The sequence below is a fragment of the Canis aureus genome, chromosome 1 (assembly GCF_053574225.1).
Source record: "Canis aureus isolate CA01 chromosome 1, VMU_Caureus_v.1.0, whole genome shotgun sequence".
Taxonomy (NCBI): Eukaryota; Metazoa; Chordata; class Mammalia; order Carnivora; family Canidae; genus Canis; species Canis aureus.
In genome coordinates, this window is record NC_135611.1 from 44416960 (window position 1) to 44435663 (window position 18704).

Below are 18704 nucleotides of genomic sequence, written 5' to 3' on the forward strand. Positions count from 1 at the left end.
TCCAACATTTATTATTACTCTTTTTTATTAAAGCCATTTTAGTGTGTAAGAAGTGACTGGTTTATTTTTTAAGCTATCTATAACTGCCCTGCTGAAGGGCCATTATTATTAAGGTATGTATCCAAGAAAACAATAAATTCAGTTATAGATGTTCTGTTCTGCCTCTGCCTTTACTCTAGAGGAGAGATCGTGCTCTGCTTATTCTTTTCATTTAAAACTTTCATATCTTAGGCCTGTTGCTTACGGTCATCAACGGAGAATACAAAATCCATTATTATTGCTCTTCAGATGACTGGTTAGTTTATTTATCTTTCTGGTAGCAAATACAATGTTATTTCTCTGTAAAATTACCAATATTTGCTAAAACCGGACCATAACAAAAGTGGAATGGGTATAAATATAAACAGGAATTACGGCAGGGTAGATGCAACTGAGAAACATACACTGAATTTGAATAAATGAAAAAGACTTTATCACATAATGCAGAAAAACACTGTACCACTTAATAATTTGGCTGGCCAGCTGACCTATGGATTAAACCCAAATTTATGACAGCAATATTCCAGCCATGACTATGTTACTGCCTACTTACAAAACACACCACGCACAATAAACAGAAAAGTGTGAAGTGAGAAAAACACCAGAAAAAAAGAAAAAACACTACAAAAAAAAGGGAAGGTAAGAAAGAGATAAAGATGATTATAATGTCATACTTGTAAATGGTACAAACAAGCACTTAAATATTTAGTGTCACACAATTCAATATGTAAATCACTACCAGGGTGATACTTTCGGTAGAGAGGGAGGGCTATAGCAGGCATGACCTTTCAGGGAATAGCGTGGCTGTATGCAGCTATAGCTTGGGAGCTCCTGGGCATTGACTCCATTTGTCCTCCAACATGATGACGTTGCCTTAATGATGCTAAGGGTAGAGCAAGAAGAATCAGGGCAGTCAACAGTTTGTAAACATTATATCAATTCAATGGTTTTCAACTATATACTGTCTCTTCCCCAGGGTATATTTGGCAATATCTGGAGTTATTTTTGGGTCAACAGCATCTGGTGGGTTAAGGTCAGGCACACTTCTAAACATGCTACAATTCACAGAACAGCACCCCCACAGCAGAGAATTATCTGGTCCAAAGTCAGTAGCTCTGAAGTGGAGAAACCCTGCCTCAAGTGCAAGCGCACAAATTACTTGTATAAATTTGACCTGAGCCATAGGGTGAGGCTCAAAATTAGTGTGCTGCAAGGCACAAAGAATTGACCTTTTACTGAATTTGCTGGCAGTTTCACCAATAACTGCATATATTCTTGGATCCCTAGCCCTGCAAAGTCACATTGTTGTAGTCCTGGTGAGTTGAGTCCTAAGCATTATCTAATCTCCCATGGATGGAGAAATGTGAGTGTTGTGGGTGGCCTCTTCCTGACAATCAGTAGCACACCTAAAACACTGAAACTATCAAAAAAAAATTTTAAATCCTGGCAGCCCCAGTGGCTCAGCGGTTTAGCGCCACCTTCGGCCCAGGACGTGATCCTGGAGACCCAGGATCGAGTCCCATGTCAGGCTCCCTGCATGGAGTCTGCTTCTCCCTCTGCCTGTGTCTCTGTCCCTCTCTCTGTGTTTCTCTTGTTCTGTGTCTCTCATGAATAAATAAGTAAGATCTTTTTAAAAAATTTTAAATCCATAAATAGTCTAAGAGATATTTTAGGTGTTTCTAGATCCTTCCTTCTTACATTTACTGCAAAATTATTTCAGAAAGTGAAACAAACTACTTTGACTTTATCTCTCTGTCTCCTAACTTCTTTTAAACTTAAAAAAATAATAATGATAATAACATGTCTTAAAACACAAATTGCAGGAAGAGGAAACACAAAAAATGCTAAAAATATAAACTGGATAAACAGTCCCTGCAAAAGTCTCTAATAGACTGTAAAAATTTATTATACTAAGGATGATTCTATTCACAGTATTTTATAACACAGTTTTACACTCATTGTGAACTTCCCCAAATTATTTTATATTTTTTGCTTACCCCATTTTGCAAGTCAGAGAAAGGCTTTCTTTCCATTATGCAAATTAACTGTTATAATTTTTAGACTCTCGGTCAATCAAGCTTCATGTGACAATGCACTTGTTAGACCCATTCTGTCACAGTGGCTTTATTTTTAATAATTTCCATTTTCCTCACTAAAGCTTTCTGGGAAATTGTGTCAAAGATACCCCAGATTTGTCCTTCCTTGAGAGACAAGGAAAGGAAAGTGGGACATCTATTCTCCAGTTCTTGCCAATCATTGGCCGAGGATTGTCCTGAGAGCCTTACATCCTCAGCTCTTCCAGCCTTCCCTACAGGCAGAGAGGGTGCTGGCCACAGAACTTCTTCTGCAGGTACTGGGAAGTGAGTTCTCAGGAGTTCTTAAATCAGGACAGGGCATGAAGAGCAACCCCCAAATAGCTCACCCAAATGTAGGGATGCTAAGAGAAAATGTGGTTAGAATGTAAAAGTATTCATTATTTCTTCACTTTATTTGCAGAGTCAGTTGTACTTTCTTTTCCTAAACAATGATTGATATTATATTACTCTTAGCAAAGCTATAAACCTACCCCCTAAGTAAAAAGAGCAATAATGTAACTCCCCCTAATCAAGAGATGTGAACTTGGGAGAGACAACAGGTAGGACAAGTGTACTTTCCTCACCTTGTTTATCATGGACAAAACAGAAAAAGATGATTGACCAAGATTTCTAGACATGTTTGTTATTTACATTTGTAACTTTTTCTTTAAATAAAAGCGACTATATGACAGTTATTGGTTTTATGTTGTCTACTGTTACTTCCAACCCCGCTACGTTCCAGGCTTTCTCATTGGTTAACAACGTCATGGGATGATTCTGTCATTTTCTGGTCACTTTTAGGTACTGAAGTCTAGCCTAATTTAAAGCAACAAGAACATAAACACAGTTGAAATCTTAGCTCTTCCTTTCTTACTCCTTGTCCACTTTCAAGAACAGATTTGAGCTATGACCCCTATTCTTGGCATGATGGAGGAGGATGGGATATGTTCTGGCTTCTTTTTCTCCCTTTTTTCTGTTTAGATCTTTTTAAAGGAAGACATTAAAAGGAGAGATAGCAGCAGTGAGGTTCATCTAATATAGTTACCTGAATGCTGCTGATGGGCACTGGATCTTGGTCTTGCTATGGTTTGAGCCCATCTTCTTGCTGCTGTTGACTTCCATGGTGGTGACAGTTCACCTGTGGTGGTACATATTCCTTAGGGCAGTGTTCACCCAGTCCTCTTCTGTCCCCAATGCCCCATTCAGAGATAGGAACATTGTCTCCTATTAGCTATGACTGTGGTTCATGCCTGTAATTATTTCTCTGGAAGGGATAAAATCTTGCTAGGCTTATTAGGCACCTGGGTGCATACTTCCTCATTAAATCTCTATGTCTCATTTCATGGAACCACAGAAACTATGCATATCCTGTTTTGGACTGCTCCCAAGAACACAGGAAACTGAGATGGTTTGGAGGAACTGGTTGACCTTCACCTTCTTCCCATTGTATGCCCCAGGCCCATCTCATAGCATCATCACAGGCTACTACAAGAAATCTCCAACATTTAAAAGTCACAAGACCATAAATAGTCACAGTCTCAAAGTTTACATATGTCCCTAAAATCTAGGGAAACACTGTGGGCTCATCTAAGAACTTGCATGCTCCCTTTTACCCCAAGGAAAGCGCCACAGTGGCCATGTCGATTCTGAAAATAAATATCCAGCATTGGATTGAGATGTAAGTGTTCCTTTATTGTCAGCACACATATCTATTACCAATTTCCTTGGAGCTCTTCTCACTTCCTTAGATACGAGACAGTCACTTGCCGTGAGCACTATTTCTCAATGTCTCTGATGATGATTGACTCAGACTTCTCCTCCCTAGTTCCCTCTCTCTACAGTCTAAGAAAGATGGAGCATTCAATATAGACTATTTCTGCAGCCTCTTGCTCAGCTGAAAGAGAGGACTTGCCCTCAATAGTTCTGTCTTTGGAATCTAGAGCAGAGCTTCTCAAACTTCAATGTGCATATATATCACTTAGGGATGTTGTTAAAATATGGATCCTGCTCCATTAAATCTGAGCTGAGGCTTCATATTCTGCATTTCTGACAAGCTCCCAAATGATACTGATGCTGCTGACTCACAAGCCACACTTTACATAGCAAGAATAAAGTACTTAGCACCTTCTGACCACAGCTGTGTATGCTCTAGTCCTGAATTCCAAGGAAAGATTGGAGAAGGGAGGTATACACACAAGGCAGGGAAGGACACTTAGGCTTTCCATTTAAAGTCCTTTCCTATAAATTAGAATTTTTTTTGGGGGGGGGGGTTACTTTTATTAATTTTTTATATAACAGAAGGCAAAGAACACAAAAGCATGAAAATAACTTTAAAAACATTGCCATACTTACTGGAGGGACTTTGAGTAATTTTGTAATTATTTTTATGCGGTGTCTTCAATTCTGCTTTTTTTGAATACGGATCAAGAGATATGCACGTCAGCTGTGATTGCAAACAACTTGTACCTTTTTCATTTAAGATATCTTTGTTTGCCAAAAATCCATTCATCGAAAAGAAATTTTAAAGGCATTGTAGCCTTTGAAAGGGGTTGTACTCTATGACTACATCAAATTACTTTTGGATCTTTATTTGTTAAAGATAGAGGTGGAACCAGTCCACAGGCCTTTAGAATATAACACTAAAGGAATGAAAACTCTCATGGCCCTTCTGCCAAATAAAGACTTATTAAATATCAGAAAAGGTTCTCCAACAGCTAATCTCACCTAAGGAAAATAGATTGATGCCCCAATTTTTTCAGTGTTTTGATCCATATTCCTGATGCTCCACAGAGGAGCTTCTCCCCATATGAGCCTGTCAGGACTTTCATTCCTATCTCCTTTCCCATATGTGATTCTTCACACAAGTCTTTTTATTTGTTCTTTGTGCTTTCTACCCACCCCATCCCCCCGCCCCCCTTCCTCGTATTCATTATCTCAGGCGTGCTGCTGAGGATTCACGCTCACAGACTTTAGTCCTATTTTTTCTAATTTCTGATTCAGGTTGGCCCGGGGTTCCCTGAACACTCAGCGCCATCTCTGGTCATGAGCTGGAACTGCAACCCAGAAAAATTCCTGTGTCCTGCTTGAACCCAGCGCGCTCTTTGTAAGGAGGTTTGAGCTGAATTTTTTTTTTTTTTTTTTTTTTCTGTATCTGAATAAGAATCTGCTTAAGAATCTGTCAATAGCTTGCTGCCACACTCTCTAATCTTAATCGGTACAAAACTAATGCATTTTTAACCTTCTCACCTCTCGGAGCAAGTGGAAAAGTTTTAACTGAGAACCGATTAATGTGTTTGAGGAGAAGCTGAACGGTGCCAGGTGAAGACTTGAGATATGTTTTCTTTTTCAAATATCCTCATTTATTTGGAATGTTTTGATATACTCCTTTTGCAATGGGTGCTTACTTATGTAAATAGTTGCCCTAAATTTTACTTTAATTTTGTGTTTCAGGCATGCTTTCTGTATTTAGACATTTAAAATAATTTGTCTGGTATCATGTTGAATCTTTTCTTCACTCTTTCTTCATTCCCCCACCCCATCTTTCTGGTTTTTTCCCCTTTCTCTCCCACTCCCTTTTTTTTTTTTTTTGCCTCATCTGGGACATAACTTGTGTGGCTAAACTATGCCTAAGCATTTTAAAAAATAAGCACTCCATTTTGCTATAATTAGATCAAGTATAAACCAAATTACACTATTTGTAAATAATAGTTAACATGCGGACAAAATGTTATCTTTTTCGTTTCGTCAGAATGTTTTTGCTAAACTCAGACATTTTATGTTTAAATTATAGAGAATTGCACTTATTCTTTTTGTTATAATTATTTCCCTCATGTTCTGAATACTCTAGATGGAAAGAATGAACACTGTAATCATAAAGAAGCAAAGTGTTAATCTCTGATCTTCTGGCTCAAAAAGAAAGTTACTGAAAACTGCTTGCCAAAATAAGGAAGCATAAAATTCCGAACACTGAAAATGTCTCTGTACTTAAATGAAGTAGAAGAGAGTATGAAATAATTTGAAAATGTAAAAATGGTTAACTATATTAAATGACTGAATGACATTGACAGTGTGGTTACATAAAAAGAATATGCTCAGTTGGTTAAGGAACCAACTTTTAATTTTGGCTCAGGTTATGACCTCAGTGTCTTGAGATCAAGCCCCAAGGTGGGGTCCACACTGGGCATGTAGCCTGCCTACGATTCTCTCTCTTCCTCTGCCCCTGCCCCTTGCTGCTCCAGCTCTCTTTGTCTCTCTCTCTTAAATTAAAAAAAAAAAAAAAAAAGTTTTGTTGACTCTGAATCTGATTTACCTTTTATGGCTCTGGTTTGGGTCCTTCATTTCAGTCCAAACAGTTCAAGGATAAAAATCTTCTTCATATTTTGTCATTTCAGCAGAAAGCAAATTGCATTATTATTATTATTATTATTATTATTATTCAAGATTCACTTTTGATGGAGACCTGCAATCAGCCACATATCTTCCTTCATTTAGGTACAATATTTTAAGCTTTCAGACTTCAGAATGGTTTTTCCTACGTAACAAAACTTTCCATGCAAAAGCCAATTTACCATTTCAGAAATACAAAAGTCAAGACAGCAGTAATATTATTCTCTCTATTGAATTACTTCTATGGGGAGAAATCCTGCTGTATGGGAATTTGTTAAATTCTGACATGTGGGTTCTGTTTGCAGTCTGTTTCCAAGAACGGGTAAGTTTCACGTAAAAAGGGTCAGACCTAGGCATCAATGACATTTGGTCTTTAATTTTTCATTTGATAAAACCTTTGAGCACCAATTTTGCTCTAAGTACTGTGCTACAAAATGGGCTACAGTGACAGATGGATAGAGTCCAAACATGTAAGGGGCTCATACAGGAATATGCATTGTTATACATACATTGTATATAAAACATGAATATAAAATACATATATATACACACACATAAATTACTGTATAATACAACAGTATATACAAATTATGTAAATTTTGTGATCATATCATCCAAAGGAGAGCCCACTATACTGTAATCTGGCTCTACCACCCTATAGTTGCCTCCCCTAAGTACCTGGTTTCTCAAGTTTCTTATATTTGTTAAGCATTGTGGGATTTGAGTCAGGGAGCTAGTTACTAAGATGCAAGATACTGCATAGCACTTGTTTCTGTTGTTAGATCCTGTTGTTAGATTATAACTTGCTTATCTTGGGATCTGTATCTTCAGGGTCCATCTGGGTAGGATAGCTTCATTTCCAAGCTAAGATGTTATTATTCAATATAACAAATCTTTACATTTTGCCATTAAAAAATGAATTTTAAGTAAGTCTTTTAGGGCCTTACATAAAGAACTACGTCTTCTGGAAATTTTTACCCTGATTTCAGGTAGTAAAGGAATATGTTGTAGGACCAGGAAGATTGTAGAATCCATCAATCCATACTACAAAAGAGTCTATCTTTTTATATTATTATTTTTGATTACCAGAATGTTAGTCAATTAGCTATAGCAATGGGATTTAATTTTTCTATAGCTATAAGATGAAAAGTCAGTCCCTCTTTTTGGGCTCCCTGCTCAGCAGGGAATCTGTTTCCCCCTATTCCCCTCCCCTTGCTCCTTCTCTCTCTCTTGATCTCTCTCTCTCTCAAATAAATAAATAAAATCTTTTAAAAAAAATACTACCTAAGAAATCAAAAAGGGTCAAAATGATAATTATACTACTAGGTATATACCCCAAAGATACAAATGTAGTGATCCAAAAGGGCAACTGCACCTCAATGTTTATAGCAGCTATATCCACAATACCCAAACTGTAGAAAGAGCTCAGATGTCCATCAATAGATGAATGGATATAGAAGATGTGGTATTACTCAGCCATCAAAAAGAATGAAATCTTACTATTTATATCAACGTGGATGGAATCAGAGGGCATTATGCTGAGTGAAATAAGTCAATCAGAGAAAGACAATTATCATACAGTTTTACTCATGTGCAGAATATAAGAACAGAGCAGAGGATCATAGGGGAAGGAAGGAAAACTGAATGGGAAGAAATCAGGGAGACAAACCATAAAAGACTCTTAATTATAGGAAACAAACTGAGGATTGCTAGAGGGGAGGTGGTTGGGGGATGAGGTAACTGGGTGATGGGCATTGAGGAAGGCACATGATGTGATGAGCACTGGGTGTTATATGCAACTGATGAATAACTGAACTCTACATCTGAAACTAATGATGGCTATCTGTTGGCTAATTGAATTTAAATTTAAAAATAGAAAAAAATAAAATTTAATTTGAAAAATAAAATAAAATAAAATCTTAAGAAATAAAAATAAAAACATCATAATCAAAATAATGGCAATTTGTTTTCAACTTAAATTGTAGATAAATAATTAATATCTCTAACATATTAAGTGTTTCTAAAATAAGAAAAAGCTGATGGTCCTATAAAGATTAGCTGTGGAAATTAATAGATAATTCATAGAAATAAGAACTGCAAATGGCTTTAACCATGTGAATAAGTATTCAACTCAGTCATAATAAGAGAATATGCAAATTAAAACTATGGTAAGAGAGCATTTTTTATATATTAACTTGGAACAAAATCAAGAAATGTACTCTGTTGGCAAAACTGGGAAAAGAGGCAATTTCATATATCTTTAGGGAGAATACAACATAGAGCAATTGCTATTGAAAATAATTTGGAAATTCCTAGCAAAATTATACAGTATTTATATTTTGACCCAGCAATCTAAGTTGCTGGAATCTATCTCACAGATATACTGGCAAAAAAAAAAAAAAAAAAAAAAAAGGGTTTTGCATAAGACTATGCATTGCAGGAATATTTGTTACAGCAATTTAAACAGACATCAGTAGGAAGCTGGTTGACTTACATCCACACTATGGATTACCATATAGATATAAAAATGAATGAGAAATAGCTCTAAATACTACTAGAGATCAACCTTAGGGTGAAAAAAGCAAGGTAAAAAACCAAGGGTATTATATAATATATATAATATGCTACCATTTACCTCTTAAAAACTACCCTAATGTAGTTTATATGTGTGTATAATATTAAAAAATGAAAAGAAACAAACATTTTAAAAATATATATCTATGTAAGTGAAGGAGAAATTAATTTCAAGCAAGTAGGGGTGGATGCTAGACTTCAAATATCCCTTGTTTTGATTTTCAAATTGTGAAAATATTTTACATTTTTAAAAAAATTATTTTATTTTTTAAATTTTCAAACTATCTTAAGAAACCTTGAGAAAATGAAACAAATGAGCCTCTCTGCATATACAGTGGATGATAATATACCCACACAGAGGGGAACTGTACTATCTTTAAAAAACACATCAGAGATTTACCACCAATACATATATTCGAAGGACAAAAGTCAAAAAGAGCTAGATATAAGTTGAGTTGTTCTGGAAATCATATTGTTCCTAAGTGCTGTTTATATTATAAGTCTGACACCATTGTATCTAATTATCAGGAAAATTAAATAAATAACTGTAGTTCTACCATAGCCCAAATCCTTTAGAACTGGGATTCTCAGTTTGGTTGTTAAGACACAGATTTAAAAGTGTAAAAGACTAAGTAAAACTCCGTGATCATGAGTTCGGGTTTGAAGTACAACTGTGACTCTTGATATTCCTTATCTTTCATTCAAAGAAATAAAAGAGCTCATTGGAGAAATGGCTGCTTTCAGGTCTGGGCTGGAACTAAAGCTGAGCCTGAAATGTTTTGTTAGGATAGACACAAAGAAGGCTAAAGATTTTCATAGAGCTCATCAGGAGAACTCAAGAGCCAACTTATGGAGATTGCCACTTACTGACCAAAATTGAGACAACTTGAACATCAATAGGATAAACAACTAAAATGGTTTGAAAACCATGATGTATGTCAGTCATGAGTTCATAAACATTCCAGATAAAGTTTAAAAATTCCAAATAAAATATTGCTCAATTAAAGTTTTTGAAAACTGGCAAACAACCAAAAACTGGTAAATAAAAATATGTGAGCTTTATCACTGATAGCCAACAGACATTTTTTAAAAAAAGATTTTATTGGGATCCCTGGGTGGCGCAGCGGTTTGGCGCCTGCCTTTGGCCCAGGGCGCGATCCTGGAGACCCGGAATCGAATCCCACGTTGGGCTCCCGGTGCATGGAGCCTGCTTCTCCCTCTGCCTGTGTCCCTGCCTCTCTCTCTCTCTCTGTGACTATCATAAATAAATAAAAATTTAAAAAAAAAAAGATTTTATTTATTTAGTACATGAGGGACTCAGAGAGAGAGAGGCAGAGACATAGGCAGAGGAAGAAGCAAGCTCCATGTAGGAAGCCTGATGTGGGACTCGATCCTGAGACCCCATATCATGCCCTGAGCCAAAAGCAGATGCTCAACTGCTGAGCCACCTAGGTGTCCCACCAACAGACATTTTATTCATCAAGTTAATCTAGCTATTAAATGAGGAAGAAATGATAACATGGCAAAACCACTATTTGACAACCCCTAAATGAAGTTATAAATTGACAGTGTACATAGCTCTTTGCACCATAAAAATAGAGGTAACCAGGCATATGCTCCTGATAGAAGAACAATGAGAATACCTCTGAAGTAGTCTTGTGAAAAAAAAAAAAATGAACTGAATATGATTAAGTCTCTAGGTCCAACCAACTAGCAACACAGATAAGAGTGGGAAGACCACTGGAGAATGTAGAAGGGAATCAGCAAAATCCTGATAGTTGGAAATTCTCCTGGATAAATAACCCAATTTCTTCTATAGTTAAGTTGCAAGAGGAAAAAATCTGGAGGCAGAACCTGTAGGTCATAGACACATAAACCATTTGCACTGTTGGGAATTTTATTCAATTCAGATTTAAATAGCAAAACACAAAACATTTTAAAATTAGAAAATTCCTAAAAATGGTAACACGTGAAACAATTAGAACTTGAACACTTACTGGATATATCATAGAATCAAGGAGTTATTGGTAATTCTTTAGATAATTTTATTGTGTTTTGGTTAAAAAGAGTTTCTTTAAGAGATGTATATGGAAGGATTTACAGAAGAAATAACAGCCAATGGAATCGTTTCAAAATAACTCAGGAGGGATGAGGTATATCTGAAAAATACTGACCCTGGATTAGTAGTTGAAATTGAGTAATGATTACATAGGGTTTCATAAAACTCTTCAGACTACATTAAAAAAAAAAAAAGGTTAGAACAATATGCCTGGTAATCTTGAAGGACAAATGGTATTTAAATTAGAGGTTAGAGGAAAGTGTCTTAGCAATGAATAAAAGTATAAAAGTGGAAGCAAGCACAATTTAGAAAACAATTCATTTGTATGATTGTTGCTTAGCATTTAAAGAACAGAGGAAATACAAGGTCAATGGTAGGCCGACGTCAGATCTTGGAGGATTCTGTACCCCTGAAAAAAGCTGTACTATATTGCAAAGGGAGTAGGGAGCCATTGAAATTTTTTAGGCAGGAGAGAGCATCACTGGAATTGGATTTAGAAAGGCCAGGTAGCATCTGTGAGAACTGACTGACGTGAGGAGAGGCAGTGGCAGAGCAGGCTGTCAGAGTAATTCAGGAAAAAAGTAAATGAAGATAAAATGGACGGAACTTAGTGATTGGATATAAGAGATGGAAATTAGAAGTCTAGGATGACTTTCAGATATTTGGTTTTGTTACCTGTATGAGTGGGGATTAAATTAAATTAAAATAAAATAGAATAAATTATTCAGGGTTTTGGAGACACTTAATGCATCTTGAACTAATAAGATGCCTAGGTACCACAAAACAAGAACTATAAATCACAACCAAGAGGTCACCAAGTGACAGGTGTTCACTTGTTGGAAAAATCAACAGTCACAAAACGTGGTTCTTTGAATCATGCGATTGTGAAGGCAAATAGACATTTAAATGTTCTGAGCCCTGACTTGCATTTCTGACAGTGCAGATGACAGTATTTCTTTCAATCCTTTAGTAAAAGCAGACCAAAAAAATGTTAAGTTCTGGATTAGCAAAATGACATTTCTATTTCACCCAAGTAGATAGATAAAGAGAATTAAGAAGACACTTACCCTGATGAGCACTGAGTAATGTATAGAATTGTTGAATCATTATATTGTGCACCTGAAACTAATATAAAAAATGACATTTCTAACTGATAGACACTTAATAGTGTTGGCATTTAAGTACATAGTGAATTCTACTGATTTACTATAATTTTCTGAATTGCTCTCTCTAAAAGGTCATATTTTCGATAGCTATCTTCTGCTCTGTCCTCTGGGTTAGTATGAAAATATATTCTAAATATTAAAATCATGATTCTGGAAGTTAAAAGTGATAGATAAAACAGTATAGCAGCCTAAGTTCCTAAAAGGATCTATAGCAATATGATAAGTTCCACTACTGAGTCACTAATTTTGATGGCTCCAGAAATAGAAGGGGAAATCTACAAGATGTATATGGAATCTACATTCAGATATTAAAAAGTTATGGAAAAATATCCTCTGCTCTCTGGAAACTGTTTGCTATGGACACACACACACACACTCACACACATACACACACACTAACACACATACACACACCACTCACACAGAATGATCTGAAATTATGACAAATATTTGGTTATTTTCATTTTATATAAATAAATGTTTATTTAAACACAGAAAAGGTACCCCTGAAGCACTTACCCAGAACATTTTAAGCATCAGAAAACTATTCTATTCACTAAAATAAAAAAGATAGATTACAATATTTTTCAAGCTTCAAATAAAAACCTTAAGCCATTGTCTAAATTTTTTTCCTTTTACAGAGGAAGTTTTGAAATAGTCTATACTGATATTATTCTAAGAACTGCTAAGAACAAAGACTGTATATTACAATATGGTTGGATACTATCTTTTAGACTCAGCATAAGATGTTCAAGTAGCACTGGCTATCTGATAAGTGGCATTTTGTCATGCAATCAAGATAATAGTAGCTATTACAATATAATAAGTAATATTCTGGGTTCTGTGATGGTGAGAAGATAAACCTCAATTTCTGTAACTTCTATTCTTTGACATAATTATGTATGAGTTTCCTACTCTCCATTTCAAACCTTTAAAAATATAAATGCTATATATACTAAAGATTTCTTCATGGCTCATTTTCCTCTTGTTTAAGGCCTTAAGCTCTGCATGTCAGCTACGTACCAAGCAGCTGTTGCTAGGATGTATCTGTTTCCATAGCAATAGATGAACTCTTCAAATGCATCCAGAATTCCTCCTCTTCTTTGCTACCCCTGTATCCCTTGTCCATATGTAAATCAGTGTCCAAATCTCTGTGACAGAATTATTTGGAACGATAGTATCCTGCATTTAACATCTATGTACATATAGTATGGCATAATCTTGACTTTATTTTTCCTTTAAGCTCTGCATTCTTTTCCCTAGCTGTATAGACTGCAGAAATTCCTATGACCTGTGGATTAACCTGGTGCCAAATTAATAAAGATCAGAAACATTTTCTGCCTGACTCTTTCCTTTCTTCTTAAAAAAAATGGAACCAAGAGTATGTTACAAAAATACTAGAGGTTTCATAGATTTCAGCCAGTCCATTTTGGACTCAAGTCTCAAATTCTATGTATCAGTTGAGGTGGACCCTTCAGAAGTATGTTTGGGTTTCCCAAAGTTTTTGAGTTCTTGGTGAGAAATGTCATTATAGTTTCTCTGGCTGTATTGAGGCTATACTCTGGCTGTACATGTGATAGCTCTTGCTGGATCTAGATCTTCACTACAGATCTTACTTACTGATGCTGTTGTTCAGGAGCTTAAAAACCAGCAGGTTCAATAACTTCACTCAGCCAACTGACAGAAGTTCCTGAAGAAATAGAGAAGCAATAAAGCTATAACTAGACACCTTTTATTAGGCTCTGTAATCCCTGCCAAGTGCTAAACAGACTGAGAACTTTGCAATATCTGAATCTTTTTTTTTTTTTTAAGTAAAGAAAAGTAGAGCTAAAACATCTCTACAAATAACATTTGGATAGACTCTTGGAAATAAACCATTGTTTGGGGTAACATAGACATGACCCTGGTTTCTTTACACAATTTCACACTTCCTGAGGGTAAACAACATAATTTTCTGTTTCATGTTGCTATTTAGATGCAGGCTCTCTCTTCTGTGTAAAAAAGCATTCCCATTTCATGAGGTGCCTAGGAGGGGCCACAGTTGGTTAAGCATCTGTCTCTTGGTTTTGGCTCAGGTCATGATCTCAGTGTGGTGAGATCCACTTGCCTAGTGTGGGGCTTCATATTGAATGCAGAGCCTACTAAGACTCTATCTCCCTCTCCCTTTGCCCCTTCCCACTGTACTCTCTAAAACCAGTCAATCAATCAATCAATCGTTAAAAAAAACAAACAATTCCAGCTTCTCCACCTAGCCATCTTTCCTAGAGATAGGAGGAAAGAAACACAATGTTTAAACAATGTATTCTTACACTCCGACTGTCTATGATAAAAGAACATATATTGATTACACAAGTATTAAATTCATTAACAATTACTCACTCATTATATTTTCCAATAAAAATACATTGATTTTTGTATTATGTCTCTGGCATCACTATTACCTAAAGAGAAAAAGAAATAGTAACTTTGGAAATTATCTTCCTAATACAATTTATCTTTTATAAAATCCATTTAGAGATACAAAATAATATTTTTAAAAATATTTATTTATTTGAGAGAGAGGACAGAGAGAGACTGTGCTATTAGGAGGAGGGTCAGAGGAAGAGGGAGAGAGTTTCTTCAAGTAGACTTCCTGTTGAGCACAGAGCCTTGCCACTCTATCTCACAATCCATGAGATCATGACCTGAGCTGAATCCAAGAGTCAGATGCTTAATAGACTGAGTCTTCCAGGCGCCCCACAAAATGATATTTCGATCCTATTTATGTAAACATATTAGCAAAGAAGTTGGAAAGATGTAGCAACATGTTAGGAAAGATTCTATCATCTTTTTTCTTATCTATGACTTCTTCAATGTTACTTTGGCAAAGGGAAATAAAAAACAAGTTGTATTTTTAAAAAATACCTACTGCCTAATTTATAATTGTCATTTAATAATTTCCCCAAATTTGCATCAGATATATTAGAAGCAGAATCCTCTCCCAATTATGGATTTGACTAAAATTGTTAACAGAGAAGAGCTTAGGAAGTGACTTCTGTGTCTTCTCAGTACGATCATGAACTACAACTGATTCTAAACAGCTGGTGATTGTTTTTGCCAACATTTGACATCCTGATGTCTTATGTCATGTCCATTTCTGCTCTGTTCTCATTAGGAGAAAACAGCAGAAGATAATTTTCAGTACTGATTATGTTCCTTGCAATGAATTAAATTAAGAAAAAAAATGAAACTATCCCAGATTATTCGATAAATGTTCCTGAAAATTTTATTCTGTATTAATTTTTATACCAAATATAGAAAAAGAAAGTAATGTTTTAGAAATCCTGAATTCAAATTACTTTCCCAAATACAATGTTTCACTCATGTCCAATCATTCATTAAACAAATGTGTAGACCTATCACACCCCAGACTTTGGCTAAGCACTTAGGTCCTTGAGATGAGTCATGTATGGTCTTTGCCTTCAAAATTCCTTGCCTTCAAGGAATTTTGTTCAGTGTTTTTACAATAAATAGTGTTTATTACTATACTACATATATGAAATAATAATGACTATAATAAATATAATCTTTTAAAACTTTTTTATTGTAAGATAAAAATTATATATAAAATTAGAAGGAAAGACATAGAGTTAGTATTATAGATGATTTAGAATTAGTTTCAAAGTCCTAAAATGTTCCCTTGTTTTTTAAAAATTGCTCTAATGAAATCATATTTTATGCAAAGATTGATGAAAACAATGATGAAATATCTATATAATGGATGTAATTCATCTTTAATATAATATAGAAGTAAGCTTAGCAACTTATAAATATACTTACAAAATGTTGTGATATATATCACGATATGCTTTTAAAAATACATCAAAATTATAACAATAGTTATCACTGATGGTTTTACAGATGATTTTTTTCATTTTGTTTATTTTTTACATTTTTATAATAAACACGTCTAAACATTTCAAGTTATATAAAATTATTTTAATAGAGATTAAATATTAGAATAAAAGAGAAACTCTGTAAGTTTTAGAAAGCCTAAAAGTAGAAAATTGCTAGAAGATAAATCTGGCAAAAAAGAAAAAGAGAGAAAGAGGAAGGAAGGAAGGAAGGAAGGAAGGAAGGAAGGAAGGAAGGAAGGAAGGGAGGGAGGGAGGGAGGGAGGGAGGGAGGGAGGAAGGAAGGAAGGAAAGAAGGAAAGAAGTTCTCCTTAGATGACTTGAGTAGCCTCTTTTGACTTGAGAAGACTTAGTGCTTTACCCCAGCACCAGATATTCTGAAAATAGGAAACACTCTGTCTTGACTACATATTTGTACTAGTAAGTAACCAAAAACTTCTGTCTCAGCTTGGTGCAAGGTATCAAGAGATTCCCATGCTTTTAAAACCATAAGACCATGTCTGAATCCTAAGTAAAGTAAAAACAACAGGGATATTTGTGTGAACACTTCATCAAAACCACAACACAGGAAAAAAAAAAAAAACCCACAACAACACAGTTTTACCATGACTTTAATGAGAACTAGTCAACATGGATGTTACTGGTCAATATATGTTTAAAAATAAATCACACATGGAAGTCAAGGTGGAGTTGTGTGTGTGTGTGTGTGTATATATATATATATATATATATATATGTATTTGCAAGGAAACATTCATATCTTAGTTTATAAATGATAATCCAATTCAATATTAAAATTTCAGTTCTGTTGATGATTTATCTTAAAAAGTACTCTACAAAAACTCTTGTCACAAAATAACCTTATTATTTTATTTGAGAATGACCTAGATCTTGACTCCCAAAATACAGAGCAAGGATTCTTGCCTCTAGGTCTTTTGTTCTTGTTATTTGTTTTGCCAGGAATAATCTGCCTCCAAATTTTGCCTAGAAATGATCTCTCTGTTCTTTAAAGCTCAATCTCATTGTATTCATTTCTAGAACTCTTCAGTGCATGAAACAAGTCCAGGACATAGTAAGAAACAAATAAATATTTGATGAATGAACTAGTAATTGAAATGTTAATTCCATATGGCTTTCCCTTCAGATAAAAGTATTTTTGCCTACCTCCAAATACCTCTAAAGTTGTGTTGGCATTTTTCATAGGTTACTTAAAACACTGTCTGATACTACTGTTTTGTTCTTCGATAGGTTCCTCCCCTATGAGTGGAAAGACTATGAGTAATTATTGTTTAAATCCTTGATTTTATTTAAGGAATTTACCTCCAGGAGAAAAAAAGAGGCAGTTCTAAGTAAAATAGAACAGAAAGGTGATATAGAATGGCAATCAGAATGGAAATAAATTTTTAAATGTACTAATATGTTTCTGGAGTTTTGTCCAAAAATCTTATTTAAATAAGTCTACATTATCTCAATTGATTTGGAAATAGGAATAAAATATTTACCAAATATGTGACTGAAGAGAAACTTGATGTGAGTGTGAATAAATCAGATAGCAGAATTCATATAAAAAAAGTTTTTGGAATGCAAGGATTTGTGGAAATCAAACACACTAGAATTTAACTGTTATAGTTTTATAGGACTACATTCACATCCAGACAGAACAACTGTATAAATTCCAGTTCTGTGTGGTTTTGATTTAGCAGTAGCTTGCATAAAACCAACTTAGTTGGGTTTTTCTACATTAAAATGAATACATGCCAAAAACAGGATGTGAATGTTCAAAAAACGGATGTAATCCTACAATAAAGGGATAATTTATACAACAGGAAGATGATATCATACTTACTATGATAAGAATACCCTGAATAATTATACTCAGTTCTTAAAAGAGTTACAGAAACATGGAGAGCAAGAACAGGGGAGATGGGCCCCAGAAACCATATCATACAGAATTATTGGATGAGCTCAGAATACTTAACCTTGAGAGTATAGAAGACATGATGGCTCATTGTCTTCAATTATTAGAGGAATTACCATGAAAGATATTACCATAAATTATCATGAAAGAATGAAGTTCATAGAAAGAAAGATTAGGGCCCAAGTTAAAGCAGGAATATAAAGGATCAGAGCTGTCAGGTCAGACTCAACTGATCCTGGGTATATGAGGGTTCCCCATCATTGAAAGTGCCCACATCACTGATGAAGGGACCACATAGTGTATACTACAAGAATAGGAGCACCATATGAATGATTTAAATAGGTAATCCTAAAGCAACTTTCCTTGCAAAGATGAAATTCTAAAGTAAAGTACTTACAGCATAATTTGCTAAGTGAGCTCCTAAGAAGACTCTGTCTCAGCAGTCCCCTATATTAGATCCTGTCAAGATTAGGGATCTTCCTTCTTAAAGTTCTCTTGCTCCTTCAAAATATCTACCACATAGAAATAACTATAAGATTTTCTCCGCAGTCTCTCTTTATGTTGCAATGTGGCAGAAAATGGAAATCACTCAAT

The 18704-nt window shown here is 35.0% G+C and overlaps 1 long non-coding RNA gene across 1 annotated transcript; it reads right to left on the reverse strand.

The window, feature by feature from the left end:
• Positions 1-239: 239 nt before the first annotated feature.
• LOC144284364 (uncharacterized) lies at positions 240-12259 on the reverse strand. The gene is made up of 3 exons (XR_013352710.1): positions 12201-12259; positions 3160-3252; positions 240-922 (listed from the first exon to the last, which is right to left on the reverse strand). It is a non-coding gene; the product is annotated as an uncharacterized LOC144284364 (long non-coding RNA).
• Positions 12260-18704: the final 6445 nt, after the last annotated feature.